Below are 21,137 nucleotides of genomic sequence, written 5' to 3'. Positions count from 1 at the left end.
ATTGGTCCTGTCGATTAAAAGTAAGCATGTGTAACTGGTTGGGTGTAGAAACAGGGAATTAGCTTTGCAGTTCTGCAATAGGAAAAGGTGTGTGTGTGTGTGTGTGTGTGTGTGTGTAAATATATATACACCTCAGAGTAGGGGTCTGTGGTACAAAGGATATCTTTATTCAAATATTTAATGCACCCAACACCATGTTAACTAGGTTTCCTGCTATCTCTGGTATCTTTCACTGGGATTTTTTTTTTTAAATCTGACTACATTTGCTGTATTCCAAAGGGAAACAAATATATTCTTCAAAAATATTTTTATCAGTCCCAGTGAGGAATCCTCTCTGGCAGGAGGGACAAAGATTCCTGTGGCACCATATAGACTCACAGACGTATTGGAGCATGGGTGAATACATCAGACGCATGTCTGGGGAGACGAAGCAGGGAAGACTAAGTAGTATGCAAAAATGCAGTGAGTGGTGAAATTTGTCCCAAACCTTTCCTCAAATTTAATGGTAGAATTTATCACCCAGGAGTCCTCTCCAGATACTACTGACTCTGTTAGTAGCTTTGTTACAAGTCCCAGAGGAAAGCAATTACATTTAAGAGAAACCATGAGGATTATAAAACAAAGCATATGTGATATGTTCTAAAATCAGTGTCTGTTATGATGCTTGTAATAAGCTGGCAATGTTTGCTAGTTGTACTACACCCTGTTAGCAGGTGTTGATCTTGTTGGGGAAAAATTGAAAGTGGGTTTGGTTGACTTACATCTTACTTGTGCAGACAGCTTGTTGTTCTATCTAGATATAGGAGAGGTAGAGTAGTTCTCAGGCACGGTGCACGGGGGGCAGGCAGGCTCCAAAGGAAGGCTTCCTAGGGCAGTGGTTCTCAGCCTTTCCAGACTATTGTACCCCTTTCAGGAGTCTGAGTTGTCTTGCGTACTCCAAGTTTCACCTCACTTAAATACTACTTGCTTTCAAAATTAGACTTAAAAATACAAAAGTGTCTCAGCACACTTTTACTGAAAAATTGCTTCCTTTCTCATTTTGTTTGTATGAAATTTTAGTTTGTACTGTCTTCGCTAGTGCTTTTTGTGTAGCCTGTTATATTACTAGGCAAATATCTAGATGAGTTGATGTGCCCCTTAAAGGATCTCTGTGTACCCCCATGGGTACGCATACCCCTGCTTGAGAATCACTGTCCTAGGGGTAATTGAGATTGTGGAGAAGGCTTAGCCAGGAGTAAATTAACCATGGGGCAGCCAACCCTAAGAAGGCGGCTTAGGCTAAGGTTTCATGCAATATTATTTTGGAATTACCTTTCTGTGAATAAGCCAGAGACCAGGATCATTCTTTGACTCAGTGCATATATTGCTATTTAGAGTGTGTGGAGGGGGACTCCACCAATTTACAGAGTTGCGTCAGTTCCTCTTCTCCCCCCCCCTTCCCCGCCCTCCGATAATGCAGTTTGCTTTTAGTATTCACATCCCTCCTGTTAAATGAAGGGCTACGAGAAATAGCATATAACTCTGGGCTACTCTATTTTAGTTTTTTTATTCTCAAAAAGTGCAGTATATGGGCTTTTACAAAGCTTCTTAATCTGTTGTCTATTTTACATTATATATTTGGTGTATTGTCCGTTTCTTTGAATAACTTCCATGCCTTAACAAAACCTAGCGTTTTACTAATAAAGGTCTTCAACTTCAAAGCTGTTGAGCAACTGCAAATTCCTTTAGAGTTGCTGGAAGGATCTGGTGCTCAGCACCTTTCCAAGTACAAGACCAAAAGGACTAAAATGCTTGATCTGATTAAGTGAAGTTAATCATGAAATATTTATGGTCAGGTCTTATGTCTATATTTTATTAGTCTGGCTTGTGTCAAACATTAATTTTCCATCATAAAATATTTAGAATGGGTGGTTTTGTGTTCTGAGGTGTTCTTTATTTACCGGAGTATTCTGCTACAGTTCATGCAGGACTGGACCAAGTCTTTTAGATTTCTCATTTTACATTTCTATTCACAGTAAGTTGTGTTTCAGATTAATATCTTGACAGTACAATTTGTAAAACAGAATATTGGTAATTTTTTGGGGGGGTTGTGGCTGGGCTAATTTTGCAGTGTTCCCTAAGGTAGACATTACCAAAAAGCTTGGCTTAACATTTATAGCCAGTGGTTATGTTATGACTGCTAGTTGTTGAAAAATAACATTAAAAGAAACTAGGTGCTGGAATGCTGTCCTCATCTTGTTTCGGGCAGCATAGTTCTAAATTCTCTCATCAAGATGAACTCTGTTTCTTGGACTAATGCCATAAGCCTTAATAAGCACCAAAACACGTACTTGTTAGATGGCTGGAAAATGGCTAAGTAGGGTTCAAAATGAAAGTTGTCAAGACCACATATGAAACTTAGTGTGTGTTTTCATAAGTGGGATATCGTTCTTTCCCCAACACTTAAGGCATTTCTATGTGAGTCTAAAAGAATGGATAATATAATTTCCTGAAAGCGCTGGGTAGTAGGGAGAAACTGAGCTCTGATCTTCTCATTGGTATATGAAGGACAGCCAAGATTACATGTTTTCCCTCTGTTCCCAGTTGATGGATATTTAATCTACTGTTTTTCTTTCACTGCTTCTTTGCAAAGCTGCTTGACTTCATTTCACCAATGCTCAATGAGAGGGAAGTGAAGTACAGTGGCTTGGCAGGAGATAAATTGATTTGAGTCAGCTGGTTTGATTTCATGGAGCACCTCCCAAGTACTGATATTCAACACCAAGGTGCTCTCTTCAGCATTGAGTGTCTGAGTTCCCTATGCTTCCCCTTCTGTCTGGCTTTTGTCAGAGTAACTAAAGAATGAAGAGCTTGTGCCCCAATTGAATCAAGGAGTAGAAAAGAGTAATTTGTACCAGGCTTGCAGTTCCATCACCTGGCCCTGCAATGAAGCATGGCATGTTGCCAAGAAATTTAGACCGGTAAAAAGTATTATGCTATTGCCTGGTTTGGTTTGCATAGGTGTTCTCCCCTTTTTTTAAAGGAAACATTGGAAAAAAGTGTAAGGGTACATGTGACGATCAAGACCACATCTATATGCCACTTACAGCTGTTTTCATGTATTAGGTTAGCAAATATTTGTATTGTCTTCTCATCTATAGTCCTTATACAGCTCTTTGAACTGAGAGAGTGGTTCTTGATTTTTCTGGAGTTCTGCTTGTTTATGTGTTTACATATTTCCATGCTACATATGTTTTAAAAGATCAAGAATGTAAAGATCAAAATAATGTGTTCTTTCAACATGTCCATCATTTCAAGAAGTAAATCCAAATTCTGAAGTAAAAATTAGCATCTAGTATATGGTAGAAATGTAACTACCTCACTGAGTTTCTTCTGTAGTTCCTAATTATAGCATTATAAGTTATTAGGCAGTTAATTTTTAAAAGCAGCAATTTGTATTTAAATAGGAGAAATTAAGTTCCTTTTTTAGAGACGTTCTTGGGACTTGAAGTTGTACTCTTTGCTGAATTGCTTATGTGAGGAGCCAGAATTAAACTTCTTAGATTGTTGTGTGTCTGAAATGTGTTCTGTAGTATTGCTTATATGAAAACAGATAGTTAAAGCTTTCCAATAGGCAGCTAGTCTGTTTGGAACATAGAATGACCTGCATATCTCACTGTCCTTGCATGTCACTTCCTGTGCTCGCCTCCTTTTCTGTGAATTATGAGTAAAAGAGTGTTTTGTTTTGATGATTTTAACTCTTTCAGTGGGAGAATAGCTTTAACTGTCAAATTTCTTTTGGTCTTGATGGCTTTTATAAGTGGCGTTTGTTATGTTGATCTTATTTTATTCTATCCTGGTCTGGTGGTGAAAAGACTGTTGTAAGAATAAGGTAGAAAGTTCACTACAAGTGAAGTATGATTTTGTTCAGAAATCAATGAAAGAGCATATTGGACATATATACTTGTTATAGAGCTTTTTGGGCAAATGCATTTTTACCAGAATAAATATTTGGGCCAAGACTTTTGAAACTGGGTGCATAAATCCTTAAGTAGTTGGCCTGAGCCCAAGTGTTTTTATTAGGGTAGATTGTGCACAAATTAATGGAAAATGCTCAGTAGTACCTTGACATGGATTGAAGGTAGACATAATGACTCATCATTAAGATAAAGATGGGAATGCCAGTTCTCCTACAAATGGGTGTGGTTCTTCTAGGTCATTCATAAATCTGACTTCATATTGTACTGTACTTTTAATTCTAACCTAAGTTCCTGTGTTATTCCTATTTTAGATTCTAATACCCTTAGTTCATAGTGCAATGTTCCACTATTGGAAAGAGATTGTATTGGGGTTATCTGCCTCAGTTGGAGGAAAAAATCTCTTACTACTTGACAAAATATACTTTGCGCTTCTTTTGTCCACAGAGAGGGCACTGTAAGGGACCAGAGAACAGAGGGAGTTTAGGTAGGACTTAAAGAGAGGGGGTCACTTGGGCTGAAAAGGAGAAGGATGTCAAGTTTTTTGAATGAGATGGGAAGGTATTGCATTGCTCAGTGGATGGCTGTTAGGCTGTGAAGAGCTTAATCTCAGTCACTGGTTTCTGCTCTGAGATTTGGGTAACGACTACAGCTATGACTAGTGGATGATTTTGGTTTCACTGGCAGTTCTGAAACATCAAAACCAAAAAATTTCAGGTCAACTTGAAACTTTTTTTTTTTTTAAATATATTTTCAGCTAATCGAAAAATTGGAAGAAACTTTGTTTCATTTGATTTCAGGCATCTTTAACCATTTTTTAAAATAAAAGAAAATGAAGAGCTAGAGTTGTAAGAGGACTTAGGTGCCTGTCACAAAACGTAAGAGATGACCTCTAGCTACATCCAGATTTGAATATTTGGTTTATGCTTTATTTGAGTCGATGGTCTCATTCCAATGCCCAACAGATAGGCATCCACTTAATGGAAGCAACCTTTACAATTTTTCACTAGTAAGCCTCCTTAGCTACCTTAACAAGGAAACAAAGGTCCACAGATAACGAAATACTCTCATCACTCAGGCAACTGTCAGTACTACACAAACAATTCTGAAACACCATGTTACAATATGCTTTGGCCAAAACCATTGTGCTAAATAACATGTTGGTTCTTTTAGTGTAGAAGGGGCCTAAACATGGTCCCTTGGAGATCACTGTAGAGGCACTTTATCAAAGTAGTGTGGGACATGTTGCATTGCCATTAGCTATATTTCACCGGTTCTGTGAATAAACAAAAGTTCATCTTACATGCAGTTGTTAAGCTAGTATCTTTCACAAGCACTACATTTATTTAGAGAAGTCTAAAAGGGTGGAGGCAGGAGAGAGAGTAGGATTGTGCCTTTTGGGGACAAAGTCCCCTTCTTTGACTAAAATGAGTTCTAATGTCCAATGCTGTGTGAGAGCTACTGCTATGCACTTAAATATTGCAAGTGTAGTGATTGCTAAGGCAAAGTCCATTAGCTCATTGCCCTTTGAAAGTGTCTTGGGATTCCTGATGTATGAAAAGTGCTAGGAGCAATCGAAATATCTTCTCTTGGCATGCGAGAGGTTGGTAGCTTAGAGGGAAGGGGTGTGTGTGTGTGTGTGTGTGTGTGTGTGTGTGTGTGTGCATATATATATATATATATATATATATATATATATATATATATATATATAAATTATATTATATATAAATAGCAGAAAATGGCTACCTTTTGTACTTTGTGACAGCTACAAGTGTGACTGCATCTTCAAACTAATGCTTAAAAAACAAACAAAAAGAAAAGTTAAGATCTTGCATAAACTAAGGGGAAGTACTCAGGATAATTAAGTCACTTCTCAAACAGCTCTTTGAGAAAAGTTGTGCATCTGTATGTTGTGAATTTACCAAAAACATTATTTGGGGTAAATGCTGTTTAGGACTCTTATCAGTAAGAGAGTTAGGCTTTGCCAGGAAATGCACCGATCTGCTATTTCTGTATTTTTTCTTATCTGTCAACTTCAAATTTTCTTTTTAATAATTCACACCCTTCTGTCACCTATAGACAGGTAGCAGATAGGTGTCAACTTCATGGAAACCACCTTCAAAACTGTGGTATACATCTATTGTGTATGGTATCTGTTTTTTAGTTTGTCGAATCCATTCCAATATGGTCTTTGTTTAACTAATGCTTAATTATTATAGTTGTTTTTATTTATCATTTGCGAGCACCCAAAGGGCACAGTGAGGATTGTAGTTCCATTGTGACGGGCACTGTACAAACAAAGGCAAAGAAACAGTCTCTTCTCTGGACTTATGCCAAGTTCCCTAATTGAGTGCTTTTATTTCTATCTTTATAGACTTCATGCTGCCTGTTCAAGACACTACAGTCTTGTCCTAGACATTGCATTATGGGACATTATTGGTAAACAATTAGTACGTTGATATGTTCTGGATTGTTGGTGTTTTCCCCCCTGCCCAACCCTTCCCCCCCAACCCTGCTTAAATGAAATTTTCAGCTCTGCAGTGACCATGACCGTTCCAGTGCATTGTACTGGAGAGGCAGTCTTCTCTGCCCAAGCAAATGTGTCATATAGCTCTTCAGTAGCTTGAGTGGTGTGCTTGGGGTTCAAGTGGACCAATGCAGTGACAAGGTACATAATATTCCCAGTTTTTGTGTCTTAATTGTAATGTTTAACATTAATAATTATTATACTTTGCATTTCTATCTCCTTACATCTGTGGCTCTCAAAGTAGTTAACAAAAGAGGAGTCAGTATTATGCCTATTTTACAGATAGGGAAAGTGAGGCAAAGAGAGGTGGTAAAAGTGCCCAAGTTCATGCAGCGAAAGAGTCAGGAATAAGAATCTAGATCTCCTGACACACACAGTTCCTTGCTCTAACCTCTAGATATTCCACCTCTAAAGTGGTTTATAGACCAACAAGAAAATAAACTCCACCATACTCTCTTTATTCAAATCACTCCTAAAAACTCACTTTTTTTCTCTATACTCCCCAAAATGAATTCATAATAACACTAATAAGTCTATCCTCTGGGTTTCCCAGAGAGTCCTGTCATTAATTTGTTGTATTTATGTTGTAACTGCTTTGGGGCTGGGACTGTTTCTGGTCTTATAGCTCTACGGCAGTGGTTCTCAACCACGGGTATGCGTACTCCTGGGTGTATGCAGAGATCTTCCAGGATGTACATCAACTCATCTAGATATTTACCCTAGTTTTATGACAGGCTACATAAAAGGCACTAGTGAGATCAGTACAAACTAAAATTTCTTTCAGTCAGTGCCCTGTTTATACTGTTCTATATACTGTACACTGAAATGGAAGTACAATATTTATATTCCAATTGATTTATTTTATAATTGTATGGTAAAAATGAGAAAGTAAGCAGTTTTTCAGTAATAGTGTGCTGTGACACTTTTGTATTTTATGTCTGATTTTATAAGCAAGTGGTTTTCAAGTGAGGAGAAACTTGGAGGTACATAAGACAAATCAGACTCCTGAAAGGGGTACAGTAGTCTGGAAAGGTTGAGAACCACTATTCTATGGAACTGAGCACACGTACTCTCTCACACATGGTGGTGTGAAATGGTTAAATAATGTGAAATTCTATGGGCTCAAGATGATTTTTGTTACAAATGAGAATACATTTTCGAGCCTTGGTAATCCTTTTTATTGGTTTATGGACCTACAAATCCTAGAGGATATTTCACTAATCCACATAATATCCTGAGTGCTGGATTTCATATTTGGATCTCTGAATTAGCTGGAAGGTATTAAAGTGTACACATAGCCAAAAAGAAGTTCTCTGGCTACACAGCTGAGGCTCATAAGCATATGCTCATCCAGGAAAGAATTGCCCTCCAAATGACATTCACTAAGGCTCCATTCATGCTAAGAGAACAACCATGTCAGTAAACTCTGCCACACCGACAACAAAATGGTCATTTGTAGCATAGACAAGAATTTAGTTGTGTTTCTTAACCGGGCTGAAGTCCCATGTGCGTTACAAATGGTAATTGGGTTGTAGCTAGGTCAGCAAACAAGTGTTGTAACCCGTTTTCCCAGCTTGGTTGTATTTGTGTTTTGGATAAGCCCTAAATTAGCTTAAGGGCCACCTCTTTATTTTTCTTTTCTAAATATGTGGCATGCTTAAACAAACACTGTTTGCTCTTGCTGTTGGTCGACCCATGCTCTCTTTTTTGGTGTCGACCATGACAAAACCAGTAGATGCTGATTTGCTGGTCTGTGTGCATGTCTATGACTTGGGTTTTTAAAATTTGAGGATATAAAATACTATAGATCAACTGACTACGGTGCTTTATGATTGCTATAATTATTTGTATTATTAGCCCTTCAAATGCTCAACTGTATTTTAAAATTCTGAGATGTGGTCTTGATCTCCTGGAAGCTCTTTGTTAAAACTCTGCAACCAAACTGATGGAGGGTTTGGGTGATTAGTGGTGCTCACCCTTTTTGGATAGTTATTTCTATCAGGAATGGTTGGATTTATCCTTGGGGTCATAAAATACTTCTCAATAGCAATTTTAAGTGCAGGTGCTGGTTTTTGTTTTTTGTTTTTGTTTTTCTGGTCTTTGGAATCGATCATATTGCCCCAGGTGAAAAAGTCATCACCCTGGACTTCCCACAACAGATTTCACCAGTTCATAGCATTATGCTATCAATATATTTTTCAGAAACAAATGATGAACATATCCAGAAAAGTGCAGCTTCATGTGTTTAAGTGATATCTCCTTCCTCTTTGATTGCAGCAGTGCAAAAGCATTATTGTATAAACATGAAAACAAATGGATATTTTACACTACCCCTCAGCCTGCCTCCCTACATCCCATGGGGTAAGAGGATAATTTTGTAGGAGCCTTTTATCAAAATATTGCCGGTACATCAGTGGACAGAATTCTGCTTAGAGTTTGCTGTAGGTACAAATTTCAAAAGCATCTGAGTGACTTGGAAACCTTAGTTTAATTGAAAATCAATGGGAATTAGGCAGCCAAGGCTCTGACATGCTTTTGAACATGTTATCCTGTGTTAACTGTATTTTTATTGAGATAGCCACTTAACCTATATGATTTCATTTCTACTTTTCCTTGAGTTAAGTATGCAAAGATTAAAGTTTTATGGTTCTTTTCCTATTGGTGTTTCTTTAAATAGTAACCAAATGACTATTGCATTTTAGGCTGTTATAGTTTTATGACTAGAGAGGTTTACAGGGTTTAGAGAAGAGGTGAACAAGAAGTGGTGTGATAGTTTTTTAAAAAAGATTTTTTTCTTTAGCACACATTAATTCATACAACTTTCACTGAATGTGTGAAAGGGCATTCAATACGAACCAGCTGAAATGCCTCTGAGGAAAATTAGCCTCTTTACATTGTGGTTTTTATTTTATTAGCAACACGTGCACATCTGCTGACAGTCGCTCTTTTCCTGTCTTTACTATTGGCCTTAATAAATATGGATATTTTGGTGCAGTAGCACATTTGCATACGTCTCTCTCTCTCTCTCTTTTTTTTTAAGGCTTTGCTGACCCAAAAAGTGGTCTATTTCAGCTGAAGTCTCATTCACCAGGAAGTGATTATCCAAATTCTCAGTAAAGAAGGCACAGTATAAAATCTCTGTACTCAGAAACCTCAAAACCCTGTCTATGGAACATGAAGGTTAAATGCTAAAGTCATGAAACACAAAGGAAAACTTGAAGGCTTTCATAGTAACATTAACTTGCCCATATTGTAAATAAATGCAGTATATTCAGTACAGTGACTATTGCAAACCCTTAGTTTTTATGTTTCCTCATGTCTTTGGTTAATGATATTTTTATCTCATTTTTTGTGTCTTTGTTTTGCATTGAATTGCCTTTCTTTAAAGAAAAGAGGGAGGTTGAAGGAGAAGAAATGGTCCCAATTCATCTAATTCATACTTCACTGAGATAAACAGGGGAAGAGTGAGTTCACACTTCTGGTGCTCTTTGGTTGGAATAATGGAGCAGCAGCACACCTGCAAAAGCAAGAGGTCAGGGACACAGTAAAAGAAGATGATGAAAATTTTGGACTTGATTTTGCATGAGTATGGAAGTGAGAGAACAGCACTGAGCCCCAAATACCGCTGCTGAGCTTGGAGTTTATGATCTAGTAATGTGGAATAAGGTGTGAGGTATGTTGCTGCTGGTTAATGTGCCATTAGGAATATTATGCTCAGCATATGTCACGAGGCACTGAAAGCTGTGAGAGAGGTTATTTTATGGGACATGTCAGAAGTATGTTTATATTTGTGTCTGCTCTTCCTGTCTGTGTCCTGTCTCATAATCTGTAGGTGGATTTCTTGTGCATATTCTCCGGGGTAGCAGCAGGAATATTCTGAATGAATGAAAATGGGTAGTCTGGGTGTCATTTGCACGCACAGTATCCTGACCAGGCTTTATCTCCTCATCCTCACGCCTGGTACCAACATATAATAGAATCCAATAGGAAAACCCCTTTTTTATTGAGTCCAGGGAGTGTTAGCTTGCTAGTTTAATGCTGAGTTCTTTTCAGGTCAGCTTTAAATTTGAACAATATTTCTCAAACCAGGACACTTGCTTATTTGTAATCAACCAACAATTTATTAATTCACCCAGAATCACATTAATATATAATCAACAGTTTGCCACTCAAACGTAGACACAACCAATACAGTCTTGCAAGCCATTATCACAGTCTACAGTTTGAGGGAAATCACCAAGATTTCTTTTTACATTTACTTATGATCAACAATTCTCAATTCCTTAGTACTTAACACATTTATCACACTTGTCTTTAAGGCACTTTGAAGAGTGTGGTTACTTCTCATTGACTAGATTGATCCACCAAGGACAAGTTTAGAGTATTAAAAGCAATTGCTTAAGACAATTCTTTTCCATTTCTTTTAGTTCAATTTGCTTGGACTTACAAAGGAGTTAAAATCTAAAATATGGTTACACCCACACCTTGAATACTGTGTGCAGTTCTAGTCACCCCATCTCAAAAAATATTAGAATTGCAAAAAGTACAGAGGAGGGCAACAAAAATGATTAGGAGATTAAAAAGATTGGGAGACAAATTATTCACAGTATGTTTGATTTACAAGGAAAGAATGTCTGGTTTATAATTTGGGGTTAAAACATATGGCTTGGATTTCTTAGGGTAACAGTTTGCCCACTTTGACCTTCAGTCTTACTAGCCACATTTCGAGTTTAACTTGCAGCTTCCCTCTCCATCTCTTATCTTATCCACTCAATGTGAAATGGGCATAGGAACTTTGCATAGGAAAGCAGGGTGTGAATCTTGCTTGGTAACTTGGAGTTCTTTTTAGCTATGTTGGGAGGGAGAAAGAGGCTTTATCCATATGCATATTATGAGAGATTCTTGCTGAGGTGATTAGCAATACTCTGTTAGCCATTTTTGTTTCTATTGGGGAGGTGAATGCCGCACCATGGCTGATTTGTGGGTCCTTAAACAAAGTGTTTAATATTATATGAACAATTTTCTTGTTGTCTTTGTAAGTGGATCCTATTTTGGGATAAACAGGGGTGTATAACTTTTCTAATTTTTTTTTGAGGGTTAGAAGGAATCATTAGTTATTAACCAGTCAAGGCATATCTGTTCCATATAGCCCTTTCAGATGTAAAGATTTTCTCAGGGTGGAGAAAAACCAATGATATTTGAAAAATAAATAAAAATAAATCACATTTTTGTGTTTAAATTAGAGTTTTTATTTAAATACAGCTTTATATTTTAAAAATAAACCTATTTAAAATTACATTTGAAATTTTATTATATGGAGATATACCTATCTCATAGAACTGGAAGGGACCCCGAAAGGTCATTGAGTCCAATCCCCTGCCTTCACAGCAGGACCAAATACAATCCCTGACAGATTTTTGCCTCAGATCCCTAAATGACCACCTCAAGTATTGAACTTACAACACTGGGTGTAGCAGTCATTGCTCAAACCATTGAGCTATCCCTCCCCCCTTAATATATGGAGATATACCTATCTCATAGAGCTGGAAGGGACCCCAAAAGGTCATTGAGTCCAGCCCCTTGCCTTTACTACCAGGACCAAGTACTGATTTTGCCCCAGATCCATAAGTGGCCCCCTCAAGGATTGAAATTACAACCCTGGGTTTAGCAGGCCAGTGCTCAAACTACTGAGCTAACCCTCCCCTATTAGTCCCAATCACAATGATGGAGAAGCGAAGCTGGGACCCAGTGAGTAAAGCTGAGTGAAGCTGGGACCCAGAGTTCAAGCCCCACATTGCTTTGTAATGTAGACATAGCCCCACTGATCTTGTACTTTGAGCCGTCAAAAGTATGCCACAATCTTACAGACCAACTTTCTTTGTCCTCTGGACAGAAGAGTTTGCAGGACAGTCAACTTTTCCCACACTGCGTCATGAACCAAGGGCTAGAGTGGCCATATTTTGGGGGGGCTCTAGGAAGCCTGGGATGTGGTTGCTTGGACTTGGGTCTGCGTACTCCAGCATGGGCACTGAAGCCTGGGCGTAGGCCCAGATAAGAAAATCCTTAATTTAGGATTGACAATTAGTGTAGATGCTCAAGGGTCCACTAACCCTAGGCTTACACTGCAGTCTAGACATACCCTCATATTGTTGAAGCAAGCAGCTCCAGCTCCTGGCAGGCCAGTCTGGGATGCTGTGTATTTTGATGTAGCAACAGCAGCATGGCTTTGTTAAGATGGATGCCTGTTGTGTAGTGGATGCCTAGCACACTCTTGGGTACTGAAAAAGAAGAAGTCCCAGCTGATGCCTTTTGACTATGCTCAGAAGTGAAGGGTTTTATATCGATCACTTGTAACATTCCCCCCTTTCTCCTTTTCCCTCCTCCTCACTTGCAAAGGGCCAAATTCACACATGCAATTTGAAGGCTTCATTGTTGTTTTTTCGGCACTTTTAAATTATTGGGGAACAAAACATTTTCAAAAAGCTGACTAGTTAGTTTTCTGTATGAGCCAATAACTAAAGACTGGCTGAAGGGATTTTCTTCAAACTTTCTAGAAATACACTATTGGCTGAAATAAAGCATAGACAATTTCAGCTCCAAAGAAGATTTTTTTTTTCCAATTAAAATGGGGAGTTTCAATAGGATCAATAGGATTTAGGCAACTAACCTGCTTAGGCACTTTTGAAAATCTCAGTAGGTGCCTATCTGCTTCTCTAGATGCTTAAATACCTTTGAAAGTCTGGTCCTTGGAGTATACTACTGGTAGGTGCATTTCATTAACAGCATTAGCCAATTATATCAACTGTTGTACTAACAAGTGGTACTGCTAGGCATGAAAAGAACCCCAGCAGCATGAGGGAAGGCTGGATAACAGCTTAATGGCTTTTCATAAATATATATATAATGGAATAAATAATGTTGGAGTTGACAGAGAATTTCAGTTTTTAATAAGCAGAATGTTCACACATTACTGTGTCTGTAAAGGAATTACAGCTTACTATGTCCTTGCTGAAATGCCAGGAGGAGGATGGCAAAGACCCCTGGGTGATTGCTTGCAAAAGAGGAAAATATCTGAATATCACGGGAATTGATTTTTTCCTGTTACTGTGACTCTAATTGGAAGTGGTGCTTTGTTCATGTAAAACAAGCAAGAAGTTCTCCATTGAAAGATAATAATGTCTTTGTATCAAACAGTTCCTGTTCCAGACTGTTACGCTTGACTGTGTGTAACTGGATTGGCCAAGACTTCTGGGAGAAAAAAACTTCTATCATCTCCTACCACAGTTCACCCTTTGTAGTTTCTGACTGGGGATGTCTGTTTCTGTGAGTAGGTGGGGAAAACAGGCTAACTAGATTTCGATTTTTAAATATCTGGACATATAAAGGAGGGCAAAGATAGGCTGAGTATTTGCTGAGATACAAAAAATAGAGTGCATCATTTTTATGGTCATTATGAATCCCTCATTCAGTGATCAGCATTTTGGTGCATTCAGCTGTTTAACTGAATTCTCAGAAATGTCGAGATGTGTCATTTTGCCTATAGAAATAGATGTATTTAGATGCCAGGAAAAAATACCTTTACAAGAGATTAGTGCAAATTGAGCAGGAAAGGAATAGTTTAATTTGCATAAAGTTCAGACAATGTCTCTTTAACCTACAAAAATACTGATTAAGGTTTCTAGAAGTATAAAATGCATGTTTTCCTCCAGTGAGTCTATCTTAACTGTAATACTGCAGTCCAGGCAAATGAGATTCAGGTGACCTGGATTTGCTTCACAGGTCTACTATTGACTCAGTGGGTTCTTGGGTAAGACAGTGAACTTTTCTGTTTTCTCCCATTTATAAAATGGGGATAAGAAAAATTACCAGACTTTGTAAAGAGTTTAGAGATCCTCGGATGATTGGTGCAGGAGTTGATGGTGATTTATTCTGTTGGATATTTTATAGTGCCCTGCATGTTGGTTAAGGAGGATGATAGAGATATGTGTGCGGTGGATGTTGGAAGGGAGGTAACTGAGAATGAGAAGGGAAACTGAGATGGAGTGTGGATGGGGTGCTGAATGACTTGGCTTTTAGGTTATTCATTCGTGGGCTATGCAGTCTAGCAACTTCAAATTGAAGTTATTGATAGAGCTGATTTTAAAAAAAATGGGGTGAAATTCACATCAACTTCATCGATAATTTTCCTGATTTTTCTTTTTGAAATTTTGTTGAAATTTCAACCAGTTGTAGTAAATAAGGTTTTTTGTTTGTTTGGGAATACATAAGATACCGAATCACGTTGTAGTATAGGCATTATGATGAATTACATTTCCAATGCCCCTTAGATTGTAGGTAGAAGGCAATTGAGATGATCAGTCTCAGCCAGGATTTATTCTCATATTCCAAACCTTTGATCAGTGTCAGATATCTGCCATTGTTCTTTTTAAATTAAACAGGCAAGTAAATGTTAAATTACACTGGCTTATGACTAGAACCAGCAGTTTTAATCGAAGACTAGTGAAAGGTTTAGTGTCCAATACCTCATGACCTTTCAGGAACTTTATATCAGTGAAAAGGAGAGTTTCCTGGCTTTCAAGCTGTCCACATAACATTTGCTTGCAGCCCTAAAAGGACCCCAGATACAGCATCTGACTTTGATTTTGCAGGAGTTTTAAATATGTTAGCTTTCACTTTTAAATATGTTAGCTTTCTTCCTCTGGGCCCCACAGAGTGAAACTATGGTAACGATAAGGCATTTGGCTTTAAAGTTGGAGGGATACAAGAAAGAGTTGCAATAAAAGTTTTTAAAAACGAATAAACATTTCTGAAACATAAAATATGTGGTATGAAAGGAGTACATGGTGGCATGATGTGGCACAGTATGAAGTTGTGGGCACTGAATTGAGGTGACTTCAAGAAGAACTGGAGCTACGTGTTTGAATAATCACGTATAATGGGTTTTCAGGATAAGAGTCTGCTGATTGTAGGCTCTTCAGGGCAGGGATCATGCACACCTACCTACTGTACCTTCATAAATGATAAAAATGTTGACCTGTGTTTATTCACTGTATATTGTTGTGACATTTGGGTGCCATAGCAAAAAAGAAACTGCTGTAAAATACTCTTGTAAAACAAACAAAACAATAGATCAGTCATGATGCTTAAAGGCCTAAATAAACACACATACCTTTCAAACAACAGTTATAGCTAGGCTCTGAAGACCACCAGGGGAATTGAGTGAGTGGACGTCTGAAGTTGGTGCCTTCAGCTTACCACCATGTAAAGAACGTGAGGGCTGCAGACATCAGACACAATTGCCATATCAGTAAAGTAGTGTTTCTCTACATATTTATCATTGTGGGCTGCATATACGGCCCACAAAGTGTTACCTGCGCCGCAGGTTGAGAACCACAGTGCCCCTCATCTAGCCTCTCCCCCTCAATCCTCTATGCCCAGCACCTCCTGCCCAGAGATCCTTCCACAGAGTGGGGCCAGGAGTGAAAAGCTGTGCGTGGGGCAGGGATCTCAACCCTGGAGCCTGCTGGGTGGGGCCAGGTGGTGGCGGCCGGTAGGGTTGCCAGGTGTCTGGTTTTTGACCAGGCCTGGTCAAAAAGAGACCCTTGTGGCTCTGGTCAGCACTGCTGATGGCCGTTAAAAGTCTGGTTGGCAGTGCAGTGGGGCTAAGGCAGGCTTCCTGCCTGCCCTGGCTCTGCGCAGCTCCCCTCCCACACTCCAAACCCCTCAGCCCCAGCCCGGAGCCCCCTCCCACACTCCAAACCCCTCATCCTCAGTCCCAGCCCAGAGCCCACACTCCCAGCTGGAGCCGTCATCCCTCCCGCACCCCAACCTCCTGCCCAGCCCAGTGAAAGTGAGTGAGGGTGGGGAAGAGCGAGCAACGGAGGGAGGGGGGCTGGAGTGGTGTGTGTATGTGTGGGGTGAGGGGCTCAGAGAAGGGGTGGGGTAGGGGGTGGGGCAAGATTGTTCAGTTTTGTGCAATTAGAAAGTTGACAACCCTAGCAGCCGCTGGCAGCTGGGAGCCCGGAGCCCGCCGTGTGGCAGGTCAGACGGCCCCACCTCCCGTGGCCTTTAGCACACAGCTGAGCTGGACCGCAGCTGTGTGCTAATTGGGCCACGGGTTGAGAATCACTGCAGTAAAGCATACATTTGGGGAAAACCTTTGTTCTTCAAGTTTCTAAAACACAAGCCGCTACTACTTGAACTAAAGAATAACTTCTGTCATTGGTAGCAATAGGGAGTCCTTTATCCTTTCTGTGAGCCACCCTCAGGTGGGTCAACACTAGATCTGCTAAATCAGCCGCCGATGCATTGATTGCCACAGCGTCAATACTCTGGTAAGTGTAGACATTTGTAAAGTGAACATTAAATTAACATAGGTTTGTTTCTGCATTAGATATTGTCTCACAGCTTATTGTTCGTTATTTGGACAAAGGTGGTCAATCCATAGCAGCATTTAACATGCTTTGGCAATGTTTGGGGTCAGTGAAGGACAAGGAGGAGGTGTAACCATGGCCCTGTACTGCTCAGGTGCAGAGAAGGAAGCAGAGTGAAGCATCATCTAGGTCAGATTCATCGTGTCCATTGAGGTGTGTTACAGATATCTTCCATTATTTACAGACCGTTTATTTGGTACTGAAGTAAGGCTCACTGACCTGTAATTCCCAGAAATTAAGGTTTTACAGGGGTTAGCAGTCACAACTCTGTGATTGCATGGAGAGAAGACTGTTCTCTGTGGGTATTTAAACCATGTCCATCACCTTGGTGTCTGAAGTGGATTGTCAAACTATGACATAGCATTGCATTGGGGAAGAAGCTACTGATGGAATTTATTGAATTTCACATGGCTAACAAGGTGTGAAAATTGGTATTTTTTCCTTTTTTTAAAATAAGAGTGAAGGCAGTTATGGTGATTCTATGAAGGCTTTAAGTAGCATATTCATTTCTAGTAGTGTAAGCATTGTGTAAGCAACATCTGTTGTTTTAAGAAAAAAATGGAAGGCAAATCATTGGCATGGAGGTTTGGGAGGTATACATTTTTCACTTGTCTTTTTTTGGATTTTCCCACATGAAACTTTTTATGAAATACAGCCTAGGTTATTATGCCAACTGGCTAACAAATATAGCACTTTAGCACATGTTTATATCTCATAGACTTCTTACACGTGACTCAATAGGACTTAAAATATGTGTTTAACTTCAAGCACATGGTTAAGAGCTTTGCTGATCCACTTCATACAGTTATTTTAGGAGCTTGTGGGCTTTTTCTCTTAATTTTTTTGAGCAATCAAAATATCCTTAGGTACTTGATAGAAACAAGTTAAGACACGGTTCCTGTTCTGAAGAGCTTACAACCTATATCTGACATGGCAATATAAGTGAGGGTTAGTAAACAGAGAGCCAAGACAAAAATGTGGGAGGAAGGAGAGAAGACAGACCAGGCTGATGGTAATAAGATTTCACAGTTCCTCATTAAGGGATGTTACTCACCTTGGTCACTTATTTTTTTAAAATATTACCTTTCCTTCTCAATTACTTGTTGTAGACAAAATGGTAGAAATTAGTTTCCAAGGCTAAGTAAGGGGAATGGCATGATGAGACTGCATAAGGAGCAGAAGTAGAGGAAGCCATGGAGACAGGATTGGGAGTAGAAGCAGTACTGACACCATTTCTTGTATCTGACTGGAAAAACTTAAATGAATGGAGTGATCTTCCAAACACCTACTTTGCCTGCATATTAAAACCGACTGGGAACATTCATGCTTGTTCTACTCATTTGGTGGAACTGCTGAAGAAGTCTTTATATTCAAGAACTTGGTGATAATTGTAATCTTGTTAAGCTTTAGTCAGGTCCAGATGTAAAGCTGAGGGGAAGACGAGGTGACAAAGAAGAAAAGGAAGTGGTAAGAGCTTCCAAAATCACTGCCCGTACCCCCGTAAAGACAAGTCAGAGCATTACCCTGACAGTAAGACCAACAGAGTAGAAAACTAGGTTTGATTACTGTTTAATAAAAAAATCCCATAAAATGTGTTGGCAGTTTAAACTGTGGTATCGTAATAGCTGAGTGATATTTTAGTAAAGCTGCAATTCTGTACTTTATAACCTCTAGGCTGTTCAAATGGATTTTGGTTTAATAGCTTAGCTCTACTGCCAGTGGAATGCCTAATATTTAGTGACATATTTATTTGTCTTTAAAATGAAGAAATACAGCTCTGTATCTTAGAGACTAACAAATTTATTTGGCATAAGCTTCTGTGGGCGAAAACCCACTTCATCAGATACATGGAGTGGAAAATACAGTAGGCAGGTGTGTGTGTGTGTGTGTGTATATATATATATATATATATATATATTATACACAGTACATGAAAAGATGGGAGTTGCCCAAGTGGGGAGTCAGTGCTAACGAGACAATTCAATTAAAGTTGAAATGGGCTATTCTCAACTTTAGAATACCAAGGGAGGAAAAATCACTTTTGTAGTGGTAATGAGGCCAATGTAATCAGGGTGGCCCATTTCAAACAGTTGACAAGAAGGTGTGAGTAACATTAGGGGGAAATTAGTATGGGGAAATTAGTTTTTGTAGTGACCCATCCACTCCCAGTCTTTATTCAGGCCTAATTTGATGGCGTCCAGTTTGCAAATTAATTCCAGTTCTGCAGTTTCTCATTGGAGTCTGTTTTTGAAGTTTTTTTTGTTGAAGAATTGCCACTTTTAAGTCTGTTGTTGAGTGTTCAGGGAGACTGAAGTGTTCTCCGACTAGTTTTTGAATGTTATGATTCTTGATGTTTATTATATCCTGATTATAAATGGAATAAATGGACACAAATCAGAGGTCAAGAATTATAACAAAAACTAATTTCCTCTACTAATATCATAATGCCGCTGAATAAAGCCATAGTACACCCACACTTGGAATACTGCATGCAGTTCTGGTCACTCCATCTGAAAAAAATCTTTATTAGAATTGGAAAAAATATAGAGAAGAGCAACAAAAATGATTAGGTGCATGGAATAATTTCCATTTGGGCTGGGACTGTTCAGCTTAGAAAAGAGACGACTAAAGAGGGATATGACAGAGGTCTCTCAAATCATGAATGGTGTGGAGGAAGTGAATAAGGAAGTGTTATTTATTTCTTCTCTTAACACAAGAACCAGGTATCACCTAAGGAAATTAATAGGCAGCAGGTTTAATACAAACCTAAGGAAGTACTTCTTCACACAATGTATAGTCAGCTGTGGGACTTGTCTGGATTTTGTGACGTCAAAAGCATGAAAGAAGAACTATACATTCATGGAGGAAAGGTCCCTCAAGGTCTATTAGCCATGACAGTCACAGATGCAATCCCATGCTCTAGGTTTCCTGAAATCTAGGACTGCCAGAAGCTTGGACTGGATAACGGGTGATGGATCACTCGATAATTGTCCTGTTCTGGTTGTTCCCTCTGAAGCACCTGTCACTAGCCTCTGTTAAAAGACAGGATGCAGGACTAGATGGACCATTGGTGTGATCCATACGGCCATTTTTATGTTCTCAAGTGTTGTTTGTTTAAGCCTTGGTTCATTTGCTAATGTTTGTATAGCCCTCTGGAAATGCGAAGTGCTCTGTAAGAGCTAAGTAAGTGTTTTCATTTTAAATGGTTGAGAATCCTATTCATGTTGTTGTAAATATTGCACAGATGAATGATTCCTGGCTGATTTCCCTATCCTCTTTGTTCTTCCTGCTTCTCACCATGATACTTCTGCCAGTGCAGCTTTGTACTTCTACTTTTGCTTAGGCTTTTTCTGTTTGTGGTGTTTTCTTTAGCCACCCATTTTTCTATTGCCTTTCAGCAGCCACTCTTCAGCTGTTACCTTTAGTGGATCTATGGCGAAGGGTTCCACATTTTGAGTGATAGTTGGTATATTAGATGAAGATTGAATGTCGGGGAGAGAGAAAAGCAATAGCTGTGTAATTTGTGTCACTACAATATGTAGTGCATCTCTTGCTTGTTTGTTCTGTACAGCATATTTACCAAGTATTCATTAAGGGCCATGTATCTGCCATTTTTATGCATGCTGAGTATTACTTTACTTTTGCCTTAAAGCAACAAACATCTCCTATTCCAGAAATCCACAGCTGGGGGCAGGAATGAGAAAGATACAGAGTATTGCCTAACAATCTGACAAATATTTTACTGATAATACAAAGTACATGAATATGAGAGAGAGGCTTAGAATAGCAAATAAACTACATCTTAACACATTTTGAAAGGATGAGTGGCTCTTTTATAATGGAACATATGGTGATAAATCAAGAAGGAAAGAAAACTGAGTATTAGAATGACTAATATTGGAACAAATGGCTACATATTTTTCCATTATAAAGCAGTGGTTGTTATTGTAGCAAGCACTACAATAGGGATAGCTCGGTGGTTTGAGCATTGGCCTGCTAAACCCAGGGTTGTGAGTTCAATCCTTGAGGGGGCCACTTAGGGATCTGGGGCAAAAATCAGTACTTTGTCCTGCTAGTGAAGGCAGGGGGCTGGACTCGATGACCTTTCAAGGTCCCTTCCAGTTCTAGGAGATGGGATATCTCCATTAATTTAAGCACTACATAGGACACAGCAGCTTTATATCCCCACTTTCCCATAGTGATTGCCTCACCTTCAGG

The 21,137-nt window shown here is 39.1% G+C and overlaps 1 protein-coding gene across 20 annotated transcripts in view; it reads left to right on the top strand.

Moving 5' to 3' along the window:
- Positions 1-21,137, top strand: part of JAKMIP1 (janus kinase and microtubule interacting protein 1) — a 254,195-nt gene that overhangs the window by 46,084 nt on the left and 186,974 nt on the right. The gene's annotated exons all lie outside the window — the stretch shown is intronic.

The sequence above is a fragment of the Chrysemys picta genome, chromosome 5, assembly GCF_011386835.1.
Source record: "Chrysemys picta bellii isolate R12L10 chromosome 5, ASM1138683v2, whole genome shotgun sequence".
NCBI classification, from domain to species: Eukaryota; Metazoa; Chordata; order Testudines; family Emydidae; genus Chrysemys; species Chrysemys picta.
The sequence above is the reverse complement of the archived record's forward strand: the minus strand, read 5'-3'. Positions and strand labels throughout refer to the sequence as shown.